The sequence below is a fragment of the Hyperolius riggenbachi genome, chromosome 2, assembly GCF_040937935.1.
Source record: "Hyperolius riggenbachi isolate aHypRig1 chromosome 2, aHypRig1.pri, whole genome shotgun sequence".
Classification (NCBI taxonomy): Eukaryota; Metazoa; Chordata; class Amphibia; order Anura; family Hyperoliidae; genus Hyperolius; species Hyperolius riggenbachi.
In genome coordinates, this window is record NC_090647.1 from 385482511 (window position 1) to 385496152 (window position 13642).

At 47.6% G+C, this 13642-nt stretch overlaps 1 protein-coding gene across 1 annotated transcript in view; it reads left to right on the forward strand.

Moving 5' to 3' along the window:
- The window catches only part of LAMB3 (laminin subunit beta 3), a 2309994-nt gene that overhangs the window by 1361057 nt on the left and 935295 nt on the right, over positions 1-13642 (forward strand). The gene's annotated exons all lie outside the window — the stretch shown is intronic.

The window sequence follows — 13642 nt, forward strand, 5'->3', positions numbered from 1 at the left end:
GATTGATGTCCTTAGAGCCAATCAGAGGGCTCCCAGGCCCTCTGACGGCAGCCAATCACAGAGGGGGACCCTGGCCAGCCCCTACCCTATAAATAGCGGCCGCCATGTTACGTTTCTCCGTCCTTGCCTGAGACTTGCATAGAGAGAGAGTTGCTCCTTTGTGCTTTGGCTTAGCAAGAGCTTTATTGTGGTCATTTACCTAGCGTTTTTGCTCACATACACCTCCTATACACACCTATATTGTTGTTAGTTAGTTAGACATTGTATTTTAGTTAGTAGCTTTTGTGTTACATAGAGACAGGCCAGCTGCTGCAGGCTTACAGCTTTAGGCCTCAGGGCCTTGCCTGTGTGGGCAGCTGTCCTCCTGTCCTCTGTTTATTTCTCTCTATTCTATACCAGTATTTCTGCTGTCCTTTACTACTGATTGTATTAGTATTGTAGTTATATACTGTAACTGTACTAGGACACTCACTGTCACTGTTCATAGGCTACTAGCTGCTCCTGCGTGTGTGCACTCACTGTCTGTGTACACACTACACACACTCTATTTCCTTCTGATAACTGATTGATTATTGTAATTGAATATTGTAATTAGTTAGTTGTACTTACTGTTACTACTTACTGTACTAGGAGTCTAGGACACTCAGTCACTGTTCATAGGCTACTAGCTCCTGTGTGTGTGCACTCACTGTCTGTGTACACACTACACACACTCTATTTCCTTCTGATAACTGATTGATTATTGTAATTAGTTAGTTGTACTTACTGTTACTACTTACTGTACTAGGAGTCTAGGACACTCAGTCACTGTTCATAGGCTACTAGCTCCTGCGTGTGTGCACTCACTGTCTGTGTACACACACTACACACACTCTATTTCCTTCTGATAACTGATTGCTTATTGTAATTAGTTAGTTGTACTTACTGTTACTACTTACTCTTACTGTACTAGGAGTCTAGGACACTTAGTCACTGTTCATAGTCTACTAGCTCCTGCGTGTGTGCACTCACTGTCTGTGTACACACACTACACACACTCTATTTCCTTCTGATAACTGATTGCTTATTGTAATTAGTTAGTTGTACTTACTGTTACTACTTACTCTTACTGTACTAGGAGTCTAGGACACTCAGTCACTGTTCATAGTCTACTAGCTCCTGCGTGTGTGCACTCACTGTCTGTGTACACACACTACACACACTCTATTTCCTTCTGATAACTGATTGATTATTGTAATTAGTTAGTTGTACTTACTGTTACTACTTACTCTTACTGTACTAGGAGTCTAGGACACTCAGTCACTGTTCATAGTCTACTAGCTCCTGCGTGTGTGCACTCACTGTCTGTGTACACACACTACACACACTCTATTTCCTTCTGATAACTGATTGCTTATTGTAATTAGTTAGTTGTACTTACTGTTACTACTTACTCTTACTGTACTAGGAGTCTAGGACACTCAGTCACTGTTCATAGTCTACTAGCTCCTGCGTGTGTGCACTCACTGTCTGTGTACACACACTACACACACTCTATTTCCTTCTGATAACTGATTGCTTATTGTAATTAGTTAGTTGTACTTACTGACTGTTACTACTTACTTACTTACTGTACTAGGGACACTCACTCAGTCACTGTTCATAGGCTAGCTCCTGCGCGTGTTTGCGCGTGCGTGCACTCACTGTCTGTAGTGTACACACACTAAATTTACTTGTGATTACTACTGATTATTGTAACTGCTAGTTGTACTTCCTGACTGTTACTACTTACTTACTGTACTAGGGACACTCACTCAGTCACCTCACCCACCACCCCACTCCATTAAAGTACCCCACTTTTCACCCGCCCTTTTAAAAAACTTTTGTCTATACGCCTAAAACATCGAAGATGTCTGGAAGTGGCAGCCAGCGCGGTTTGGGCAAGGGGAAGGGCAGCAAGGGAATCAGGAGGAGAGGGAGCAGCATTGTGGCAGGCCGCGGCCGCGCCACCATGCACAGTTCCGCAGCAGCAGCAGCAGCGTCAGTGGCTAACATTCCTCCCATAGCCACTGGCCGTGGACGCCTTGGGCGCCGCCCAGCAGGAGCATCTGCAACTCACGCTGCAGAGACACAGCAGCAGCAGCGTGTAGCACCTGCTCCGATTTTCCTCCAGCCGGGTCGGAAACGTCCCATTGAGGAAAAGCATGCAGACACTGTGGTGCAACTCATGACGGAGGATGAGCAGCCCGCCATCAGCTCTGCATCCGAGGCCTCCACCCTCACCACCACCACCACCACCACCCCTGTTCGCAGCAGCCGCCCAGCAGGGTCTGGGGAGGAGGCCAGTTCACCGTCACAAGTTGGCGACCTGTCACTCAGCAGTATTTTTACCCCAGGCACCATCAGGGTATTGTCTGCTGTTGTTGGCGATTTTGAGGAGGAGATGCTGATGGGCACTTTGGGGGATGAGGGATTGGACAGCAAGACTGTGGCGACAGTCAAGCAGCCCATCCATGCATCAGGAGAGGAGTTTGGGGGGTCCTCATCCCAGCAGGACATGTTTCAGGAGGGGGAGGATGATGATGACCCAGTGACAGACAGAGACTGGGTGCCACCACCTCCAGGGGATGTCGTCCTCAGCAGCTCTGAGGAGGAGGAGGAGGATGCTCTTGTGGGCCTTGCAAGGAGGCGCATCATTGCAAGCATTGGCAGCAGCAGTAGGCAGGTCCCACAGCCTGCTGGTGTCTCAGGCTCAGCAGCAGCAGCAGCAGCAGCATCTGCCAGTACCACCACCAGCCGCACCCAAGCCCCCCAAGCCCCCCCCCCAACCACCACAGGGAGACAGGCAGCAGCGCTTCCATGCCGTAGGGGGATGTTTCTGTCACCAATCTGGCGATATTTCACCATGCCCACTGTGTACAGCAAGTACGCCACTTGCAACCACTGTCAGCGGACGTTGAGCAGAGGTGCAGACCCCTTAAAGTTCAGCACCAGCTCGCTCATCAACCACCTTGCTGCAAAACATTTCCACCAGCATGAGGATTTCCAGAGGCTGAAGGCATCTGGTGCTGGCAGTGGCACCACACCCATCACAGCACAGCCTTCAGCAGCAGCAGCAACAGCAGCCACCCGCCCTCCTGCTCCTCCAGCAGCACCAGCAGGAGTGCGGAAACGCACTGCTCCTCCCCCCTCTGCAACTCCTGCCGCCGACACTGAGGCCTGTTCGGGCAGCCAGTCCTCAGTGGCCTCCTCCGCTGTGTCTGCTGATTCCCGTGCCAGCAAAAGGCCACGCCAGAGCCTTTTGAGCGAGTCCTTCCAGGGGGTGGTTAGGGCTCTGCCTCCCAGCAGCCGTCGCGTGCGGCAGCTGAACGGCTTGCTGGCACGGGCCATGTGCTCCCAACTCCTGCCGTACACGCTCGTGCAGGAGGGGAGCGACATTCGTGCGCTGCTTGCTTGCGCAGCCCCAGACTGGCAGCTCCCCAGCAGACACTTTTTCTCCCGCAAGGCCATTCCTGCACTGCACCGCTTTGTGATAGCCAATGTGAAGCGAGGGCTGGAGCACGCGGTTGGTGAAAGGGTCCACGTCACCATGGACTCCTGGAGCAGCCGCTTCGGGACAGGCCGCTACCTGTCCTTCACTGTCCACTGGGTCAGCTTGGTGGAAGGGGGTGAGGATGGGAGAGCAGCAGCGGGCACAGCAGCAGCAGCAACACAGTGGGTGGTGCCACCCCGCAGGGTCAGGGGAACTGCAGCAGGTTCCTCCGATCCTCTGCCATCCTCCGGCACACCTGGCCAAACCCCCCGCCTCAGCAGCAGCGTGAAGGCCCGCCACTGCCAAGCGCTGCTGCACTTGGTCAGCCTTGGGAAGACCAAGCTGACGGCAACCCATGTGTTGGCCAAACTCCAGGAGCAGGAGAGGATTTGGCTGACCCCCAGAGGCCTCAGAGTCGGAGAGGTGGTGGCCGACAATGGGGCCAATCTGGTTGCCGCAATAGACAGGGGAAACCTGACCCACATCCCCTGTCTTGCCCACGTGCTGAACCTGGTAGTGCAGAAGTTCTTGCGCACCTACCAGGGGATGGGCGAACTGCTGGAAACGGCAAGGAACGTTGTGCGTCACTTCCGGCGCTCGGCTGCAGCCTGTGCGAGCCTGGAAGACGTGCAAAAGGAGCTGGATCTGCCACGCCATCGGCTGATCCTTGACGTTCCGACTCGCTGGAACTCCACCCTGGCGATGTTGGAGCGTCTGGTTGAACAGAAGCACGCTGTCAACCAGTACCTTGCCCTGGCCACTGTTTCCGCCGCTCAGAGAAGGGACAAGACCAGCAACATCCCGTCCATCGTCCCCGATGATGACTGGAGGCACATGCAGCAGGTGTGCTTAGTGCTGGCTCCCTTTCTGCAGGCCACTAACATGGTGAGCAGGGACCATGCTATGGTCTGCGAGTGGGTGCCCCTGGTTTGTCTGCTGAACAGGGCCCTCGATGCTTTGCTGGAACAGGGAGCGGCAGCCTTGGACCAGCAGGAGCGGCAAGCAGCTGCACAGTCCACCTCTGAGGGGGAGGAGGACTTGGTGGAGGTCCCTGACCTTGCTGCTGATGAGGGGGAGCAGCACAGTGCAGCTGAGTTGGTGCGGGGGTGGAGAGAGGATGAGGCTGACGAGGCAGAGGAGGAGGATGAGGACAGCAGCACTGCCGTCTATGTGCCAGCAGACGTGGCCCGCCTCTTCCCAATGGCAGCGCACATGCTGACGTGCCTGCGCAGAGACCCCAGGGTGATCCAGATGAAGCAGAGGGAGGACATCTGGATCAGCATGATGTTGGACCCACGCCTCAAGGGGAAGTTGAGCCAGTTCCTGCCGCCTGCAGGAGGAGACCCAGCGCAACAAATAAGGAGCTTGCAGCAGGCCCTTGTTGAGCGCTTGGAGCAAGCCTTCCCCCAGCCTTCCACCCCCACTGTCCAGCAGCCAGCACAGAGGCAGCAGCAGGTGCCTGCATCCAGCAGCAAGCGCCCCACAGACCTGCTGTCTCTCAGCCACGAGCTCTACAGGACTGTAGAGGCTCCGGCAGCAGTGACTAGAGAGGAGGTGCATGCAGCAGCATCCTCCACCGGTCACAGCCAGCGCCTGACCCGCATGGTGGCTGACTACATGGGGTCCTACAGCGGGCTTGACAGCGATGCCCCTGTTGATCCCATGGAGTATTGGGTCAAGCGCCTGGAGATCTGGAGTGAGCTGGCGCAGTATGCCCTGGAAGTGCTGTCCTGCCCCCCTTCCAGCGTGCTGTCCGAGCGCTGCTTCAGTGCAGCTGGTGGTGTGGTCACCGAGAAACGCTCATGTCTGTCTCACAAGTCTGTGGACAGACTGACGTTTCTCAAGATGAACCAGGCGTGGGTGGAAGGCGAGTTCCTGGCCCCTGTTGTCGGCGAGAGGGGGACATGAACTGGCTAAGAACCATCGTTAATGTGCCTTACCACCCTTTACCACCTCCTGGCTCCTGCTCACTAAGCCAGCCTGGTTCACTTTGACTATTACGTCGCCTGCAGCCACACATTTTACACCTACAGTGGGCTGCTGTGTACTGCCCTTCTGCTGTCTGTCTGTGTTTCCCACTGCCAGGGTACACAGATTTACCTTCTGCTGCCACTCTGCCACCAGCTATTACGTCAAACAATAGCTATATATCTGTGTAATTTGTTTTACAAACAAAACCAAAAAACCATAAAAAAAAAAAAAAGGTTTAATTTTTCTGAGGTGCCCGGGTTGAAAACTGTGTTGTCCCAGTTGTGTATTGGACACGATGTGGGCTGCACGACCGCTGTCTGGGACCTCCTGTTGTGTTCATTTACGGCCTGGTATCACCGCTAGGTACCAGGGCTATTATGTCACGCTGCCTGCCTGCTGCCACACTCACACTACTCCTCCATTCCTCCTGCTGATGCTGCTGTCTGTCTGTGTTTCCCAACGCCAGGGTACACAGATTTACCTTCTGCTGCCACTCTGCCACCAGCTATTACGTCAAACAATAGCTGCTCACATTACTCCTCCATTCCTCCTGCTGCTGCTGCTGCTGTCTGTCTGTCTGTGTTTCCCAACGCCAGGGTACTCAGATTTACCTTCTGCTGCCACTCTGCCACCAGCTATTACGTCAAAAAATAGCTATATCTGTGTAATTGGTTGTAAAACCAAAACTACAAAACCATAAAAAAAAAAAGGTTTAATTTTTCTGAGGTGCCCGGGTTGAAAACTGTGTTGTCCCAGTTGTGTATTGGACACAATGTGGGCTGCACGACCGCTGTCTGGGACCTCCTGCCTGCTGTGTTTATTTACAGCCCTGGTATCACCGCTAGGTACCAGGGCTATTATGTCACGCTGCCTGCCTCATTGACTGCCTGCTGCCACACACTCATCCTCCTCCTCCTGCTGCTGAATTTACCTCCTGCTGTCTGTGTGTTTCCACTGCCAGGGAGCACATACAATGGCGCTTCCAACATAGCTTCCAGCTATTTGTTACGCTCAAAAATAGCTGCATTTCTTTAAAAAAAAAATTTGAAAAGAGAAATAAGTGAAGAAGAAGACGATATAGAAGAAGATGAAGAAGATGAAGAAGAAGAAGACGAAGAAGAAGAAGATGAAGAAGAAGAAGAAGAAGGAGAAGAAGATGAAGATGAAGAAGAAGAAGATGAAGAAGATGAAGAAGAAGAAGATGAAGAAGATGAAGAAGATGAAGAAGATGAAGATGAAGAAGAAGAAGAAGATGAAGAAGAAGATGAAGAAGATGAAGAAGAAGATGAAGATGATGAAGAAGATGAAGAAGATGAAGATGAAGAAGATGAAGAAGATGAAGAAGAAGAAGATGATGAAGAAGAAGAAGAAGATGAAGAAGAAGATGAAGAAGATGAAGAAGATGAAGAAGAAGAAGAAGATGAAGAAGATGAAGATGAAGAAGATGAAGAAGATGAAGAAGAAGAAGATGAAGATGATGAAGAAGAAGAAGATGAAGAAGAAGATGAAGATGATGAAGAAGAAGAAGATGAAGAAGATGAAGAAGAAGAAGATGAAGAAGAAGATGAAGAAGAAGAAGATGAAGAAGAAGATGAAGATGATGAAGAAGAAGAAGATGAAGAAGATGAAGAAGAAGAAGATGATGAAGAAGAAGAAGAAGATGAAGAAGAAGATGAAGAAGATGAAGAAGAAGAAGAAGATGAAGAAGATGAAGAAGATGAAGAAGATGAAGATGAAGAAGATGAAGAAGAAGATGAAGAAGATGAAGAAGAAGATGAAGAAGAAGATGAAGAAGATGAAGAAAAAGAAGATGAAGAAGAAAAAGAAGATGAAGAAGAAGAAGATGATGATGAAGAAGATGAAGAAGAAGAAGAAGAAGACAATATAAAAGAAGAAGAAGATATAGAAGAAGATATAGAAGAAGAAGATATAGAAGAAGAAGATATAGAAGAAGAAGAAGAAGATATAGAAGATAAAGAAGAAGAAGAAGAAGTATATACAGTACTGAACAAATTTCTGGACACAACTTCTCTTTTCAACTTTTTTTTTTTAAAGGAACATCCCCACATAATCACTTGCTGTTGTTACTTGGAAAAAAAGAGGTTTCTTGCATCATTCACCCTCAAAACAAGTGTTGGAAGCTATTTAAGGCCATTTCGAATAGTCAGCTCGAATAATGAGCTCGAATACCGACTCGAATAGTGAGCTCGAATTCCGAGGTCGAATCGAATAGTAAAAATTATTCGACTCGAATATTCCACTGATCTCGAATAATTTACTATTCGAATTCGACCTAACTCGAATTTTGAAAAGGGGTATTTGAGCATCACTGGCTGTAAGCTCTGCACTCCGCTGTGAATGAGACGGCTCTTTTTGTATTGAATCTAATGAATCGATTCAGAGCCGGTTCATTTGATTCAATACGAAAAGAACCGGCTCATTGATGAGCCGGTTACTATACCTTAGGATGCGTCCTCTGCGGACGTATAGCTGCTGGCTCCCGCGATCCCTCCCCACCTGCCTGCACCTGTCACCCTCACCTAGGGTGGCACCCGGTGCCCCCATGGGTGCACCAGGTGCCAGGCTAGGTGAGGGTGACAGGTGAGGAGGCGGGGAGGACAGCGGGAGCCGGTGCTATGCGTCTGCACGCAGGACGCATTGTAAGGTATAGTATTGCTAATTGCCGTGGGAGATCTTCAATCGAGTACCCAAAGTACCCCTAACCCATTTCCACAAAGGGTTAAATTAAATAAAAACGCAACAACGAGAAAAGTCCTTTAATGTTCTAAATTAACCAGAAATACTTACCTGTACCTTTTAATAAAAAATTCCCATGCCAATTAGGTCCCACGACAGTATCCTCTATCTTGCGATCTTCAGAAATACTTACCTGTACCTTTAAGAAAAAATTCCCAAGCCATTATCCTCGGAAAAGGTCCCGCGCTATAATCTGTTATGTCCCACGACGACAGTATCCTCTGCCTTGCGATCCTCAGAAATACTTACCTAACCTTTAAGAAAAAATACCCACGCCAATTTTCCCATGGCAATATCCTCGATCTTGCTATCTTCTGTTACATGTTGATTGAAGATTTCCGCCGCACTGCTCTCAGCTATATAGTATAGCTGAGAGCGCGTCTATACAGACGCATTACCGCTAGCTCCCGCTGCCCTACCTGCCTCCCCCCACCCCCCACCTGTCACCCTCACCCATGCTGGCACCCAATGCACCCATGGGTGCAAGCATGGGTGAGGGTGACAGGTGTGAGAGAGGCAGGGAGGGCAGTGGGAGCCGGCGGTAATGCGTCTGTATAGACGCGCTCTCAGCTATACTAAGTATAGCTAAGCAAAAAGCATCTTTAAAATTTGGCTCCAAGGCTCCCCATTGGTTCCTCATCGACCAATGGGGATCCTTCTGATCCCCATTGGTCTGATAAGGAACCAACGGGGACCATTGGAGCCAAAATGTAAAGATGTTTTTTGCTCTAAGCTATACTAAGTATAGCTGAGAGCAGTGTGGCGGGGGCGGCGTGTGTGGCGTCGGGGCGGCAGAGATCTTCAATCAAGATGTAACAGAAGGTCGCAAGATGGAGGATACTGTCGGGGGACCTAATTGGCGTGGGAATTTTTTCTTAAAGGTACAGGTAAGTATTTCTGAAGATCGCAAGACAGAGGATACTGTCGTCGTGGGACATAACAGATTATAGCGCAGGACCTTTTCCGAGGATAATGGCGTGGGAATTTTTTCTTAAAGGTACAGGTAAGTATTTCTAAAGATCGCAAGACAGAGGAAACTGTCGTGGGACCTAATTGGTGTGGGAATTATTTCTTAAAGGTACAGGTAAGTATTTCTGGTTAATTTAGAACATTAAAGGACTTTTCTCATTGTTGCGTTCTTATTTCATTTAACCCTCTATGGAAATGGGTAAGGGGTACTTTGCACCCCTATACTCATTTCTCCTGGGAGGGGGGCAGGCATCTGGGTTCCCCTTCTTAAAGGGGACTCCCAGATGCAACCATGAACGCCCCCCCCCCATGGATTGGACAAGGGCTCTGGGGGGGAGGGGAAGGCTTGGCCACCCCTCCCCCCCGGAGCCCCCCATACCATGGACCATGTGGGCTGGTATGGCTCGGGGTGCGAAGCCCCAGTCGGCCGGGGCTTCACATTCTGGCTATCCCAGCCTGCATGGGAGATAAGGGGTTGCAGAGGCTCGGAAAGGGGGGACCCACACTCAGAACATAAAACAAAAATTAAAAAAAAAAAAAAGTTTAATATTATTATTGTTTAATATTATATATTGTTTCCCAGTAACTTTTTAACATATCCTGCAAATTAGGTGTTGCTAGGATTTAAGGGGACTTTTTAACTGCTAAAGTCGGCGGGAATTGTTTCCCGCAGAAATTACATTACGGGATATAAATGGATACTTTTTTCCTTTGAACTTTTAAAATCGATTTTCTCAAAAAGTATAAGGTCTTTTTGAAAAAAATGTTTTCTTCTTGTTCCCACTGTTCTTCTTAACATTTCCTGCACATTTGGTGTTTCTGGCATTTAAAGGGGCTTTGCTATTAACCGCTAAAGTCGGCGAGTGTTTAATTTTCCCACGGTCAGAAGGAGAATATTCAAAATCGATTTTCTCAAAAACTATAAGGTCTTTTTGAAAAAAGAATTTTCCTTTTGTTCAAAATTTTTTTCTTAACCCTGCAAATTTGGTGTTTTTAGCTTTTAAGGGGGCTGTGATATTAAACGTTAAAGTTGGCGGGCAGACATTTTCCAAATGGCAGCAAAGCAGAGCTTAAAACGATAAATATCGTTCAGGCAGGAAAAAAACTAAAAAAACAAACAAGTTTTAAAACGATAAATTTTGTTCAAAAGGTCTGCACTATTTGAACCTTTAAAACGATAAATATTGTTTTAAACAAATATCGGGCAGAAGGCGGCGCCATTTTTCACTGTACCCCTTTCCTGCAATAGAGTCCCCTGTGAACACAGTTATATGCTACGTGCATATTTTTCTTTCTTTGCATGTGGATGCGATTGTCCAGGACCAAGGATTAAAGGGAGTCCAGCAGCTTTTCATACACGGAGCCTGTTTGAAAACGTTAGTGGCTATAAACTGTGAGAATATTAACCCCTTGTGTTCCAGAGACAAGTTTGCGCGTTCTGTTTTGCATTCAGAAAATGTTATCCTGTCTTGTGTACCCAGCATTACAGGCAGCTGAACAGAGAAGGATGTTTTTTTTTTCTCTAAATGACGGTCAGGATCTGTAATGCTGGGAATATACCATGAGTTTTTTTTGGCAAATAGATGGCTCGATAAATAATTTTTAACAAGTCCGATCTGATTTCTATAATTTTTCTGATGGATTTTCTTATAGAAGTGAATGGAAATCGATCGGAAAAATGATCAGAAAAACAATCAGCCAGTAAATCTGCCGAAAAACGCATTGTGTATGCCCAGCATACAGTGGTTTGCAAAAGTATTTGGCACCTTTGAAGTTTTCCACATTTTGTCACATTACTGCCACAAACATGAATCAATTTTATTGGAATTCCACATGAAAGACCAATACAAAGTGGTGTACACGTAAGAAGTGGAACAAAAATCATACATGATTCCAAATATTTTTTTACAAATAAATAACTGCAAAGTGGGGTATGCGTAATTATTCAGCCCCCTTTGGTCTGAGTGCAATCAGTTGCCCATAGACATTGCCTGATGAGTGCTAATGACTAAATATAGTGCACCTGTGTGTAATCTAATGTCAGCACAAATACAGCTGCTCTGTGATAGCCTCAGAGGTTGTCTAAGAGAATATTGGGAGCAACAACACCATGAAGTCCAAAGAACACACTAGACAGGTCAGGGATAAAGTTATTGAGAAATTTAAAGCAGGCTTATGATACAAAAAGATTTCCAAAGCCTTGGACATCTGACGAAGCACTGTTAAAGCGATCATTCAGAAATGGAAGGAGTATGGCACAACTGTAAACCTACCAAGACAAGGACGTCCACCTAAACTCACAGACCCAACAAGCAGAGTGCTGATCAGAAATACAGTCAAGAGGCCCATGGTGATTCTGGACGAGCTGCAGAGATCTACAGCTTAGTTGGGGGAATCTATCCATAGGACAACTATTAGTCGTCGTGCACTGCACAAAGTTGGCCTTTATGGAAGAGTGGCAAGAAGAAAGCCATTGTTAACAGAAAAGCATAATAAGTCCTGTTTGCAGTTTGCCACAAGCCATGTGGGGGACACAGCAAACATGTGGAAGAAGGTGCTCTGGTCAGATGAGACCAAAATGGAACTTTTTGGCCAAAATGCAAAACGCTGTGTATGGCTGAAAACTAACACTGCACATCACTCTGAACACACCATCCCCACTGTCAAATATGGTGGTGGCAGCATCATGCTCTGGGGGTACTTCTCTTCAGCAGGGACAGGGAAGCTGGTCAGAATGATGGGAAGATGGATGGAGCCAAATACAGGGCAATCTTGAAAGAAAACCTCTTGGAGTCTGCAAAAGACTTTAGACTGGGGCGGGGGTTCACCTTCCAGCAGGACAATGACCCTAAACATAAAGCCAGGGCAAGGATGGAATGGTTTAAAACAAAACATATCCATGTGTTAGAATTGCCCAGTCAAAGTCCAGATCTAAATCCAATCGAGAATCTGTGGCAAGATCTGAAAACTGCTGTTCACAAACGCTGTTCATCTAATCTGACTGAGTTGGAGCTGTTTTGCAAAGAAGAATGGGCAAGGATTTCAGTCTCTAGATGTGCAAACCTGGTAGAGACATACCGTAAAAGACTGGCAGCTGTAATTGCAGCAAAAGGTGGTTCTACAAAGTATTGACTCAGGGGGCCGAATAATTACGCACACCCCCACTTTGCAGTTATTTTTTTTTTTTTATGTTTGGTATCATGTATGATTTTTGTTCCACTTCTCACGTGTACACCACTTTGTACTGGTCTTTCACGTGGAATTCCAATAAAATTGATTCATGTTTGTGGCAGTAATATGACAAAATGTGGAAAACTTCAAGAGGGACGAATACTTTTGCAAACCACTGTAAGAGGTGCTATAAATAATCCTATCCAGCCGACATTTGTAACCAGATATGTTTTTTAATATAAAGCAAAACACAAGTTTGCCAGAAGGTATTTGTGATAATTCAGGTTGGAGTAAGCAAATGATGTCTACCAGGATGCATCACTGCTGAATATGCAAATCATCCATTGTTATTGTTGTAAGATAACCATACCTCTAGAATAGCTGGAATGCAATGATGTGTTAGCTTGTTAATTGTACAGAGCCACAATAATCCAACATGCATACAGACTGATTGGTTGATCCTCATCAGTGCATGGCATGGATTAAAGGACTGTCAAGGCCAACTCTAAAAAAAAAAAGTTAAATACCTGCACCACATTTGAAGGCACAGAGGATGCCGTCCGCACCTTCTGTGCCGTTCTGCCGGGTCCCCGCCGCTCAATAGCCCCCCGGGCCGGCTCCCGACCACACTACCAGAAACAGCCCGTAGCGTGGATCGGGGGGGGGGGGTAAGCCCTAGAGCTGTGCAGCCGCACTCGCGGCTATGCGGACTGCGCAGCGCGGACAGCTCATGCGGCCATGTTAGTGGAGGAAGGAGAGCACGACCCGGGCCGTGCAGTCGGGAGCCGGCCCAGGGGGCTATTGAGCGCTGGGGACCCGGTGGAACGGCACGGAGGGCGCGGGCGGCGTCCTCCGTGCCTTCAAATGTGATGGAGGTATTTAACTTTTTTTTTAGAGTTGGCCTCGGAAGTCCTTTTTGGTGGCTCTATGCACACTCCTTTGAGTTCTGGTTCACCATGAGCTTGTTGGGTAGTCTGTAATTACCTAATATGTGTTGCTCTTACTATTTGAAACATGTTACTAGGGTTATCTCTGTAAAGACAGGAAATACGCTTAGCGAATTGTCTCAAAATATGAGCATGACTGACAATAAATGGCCAGGGCTTATAACATGTTTACAGCAGGAAACAAAGCAAGCGCTCACCAATATGGGCCGCATCTGAATGACTCACCACCTCATATGCACCGCTTAAATAGCTCAAATACACACTCAGCAATCAGACAGATGCAAAACATATGCAAAACTAAACTAAATACTTACCA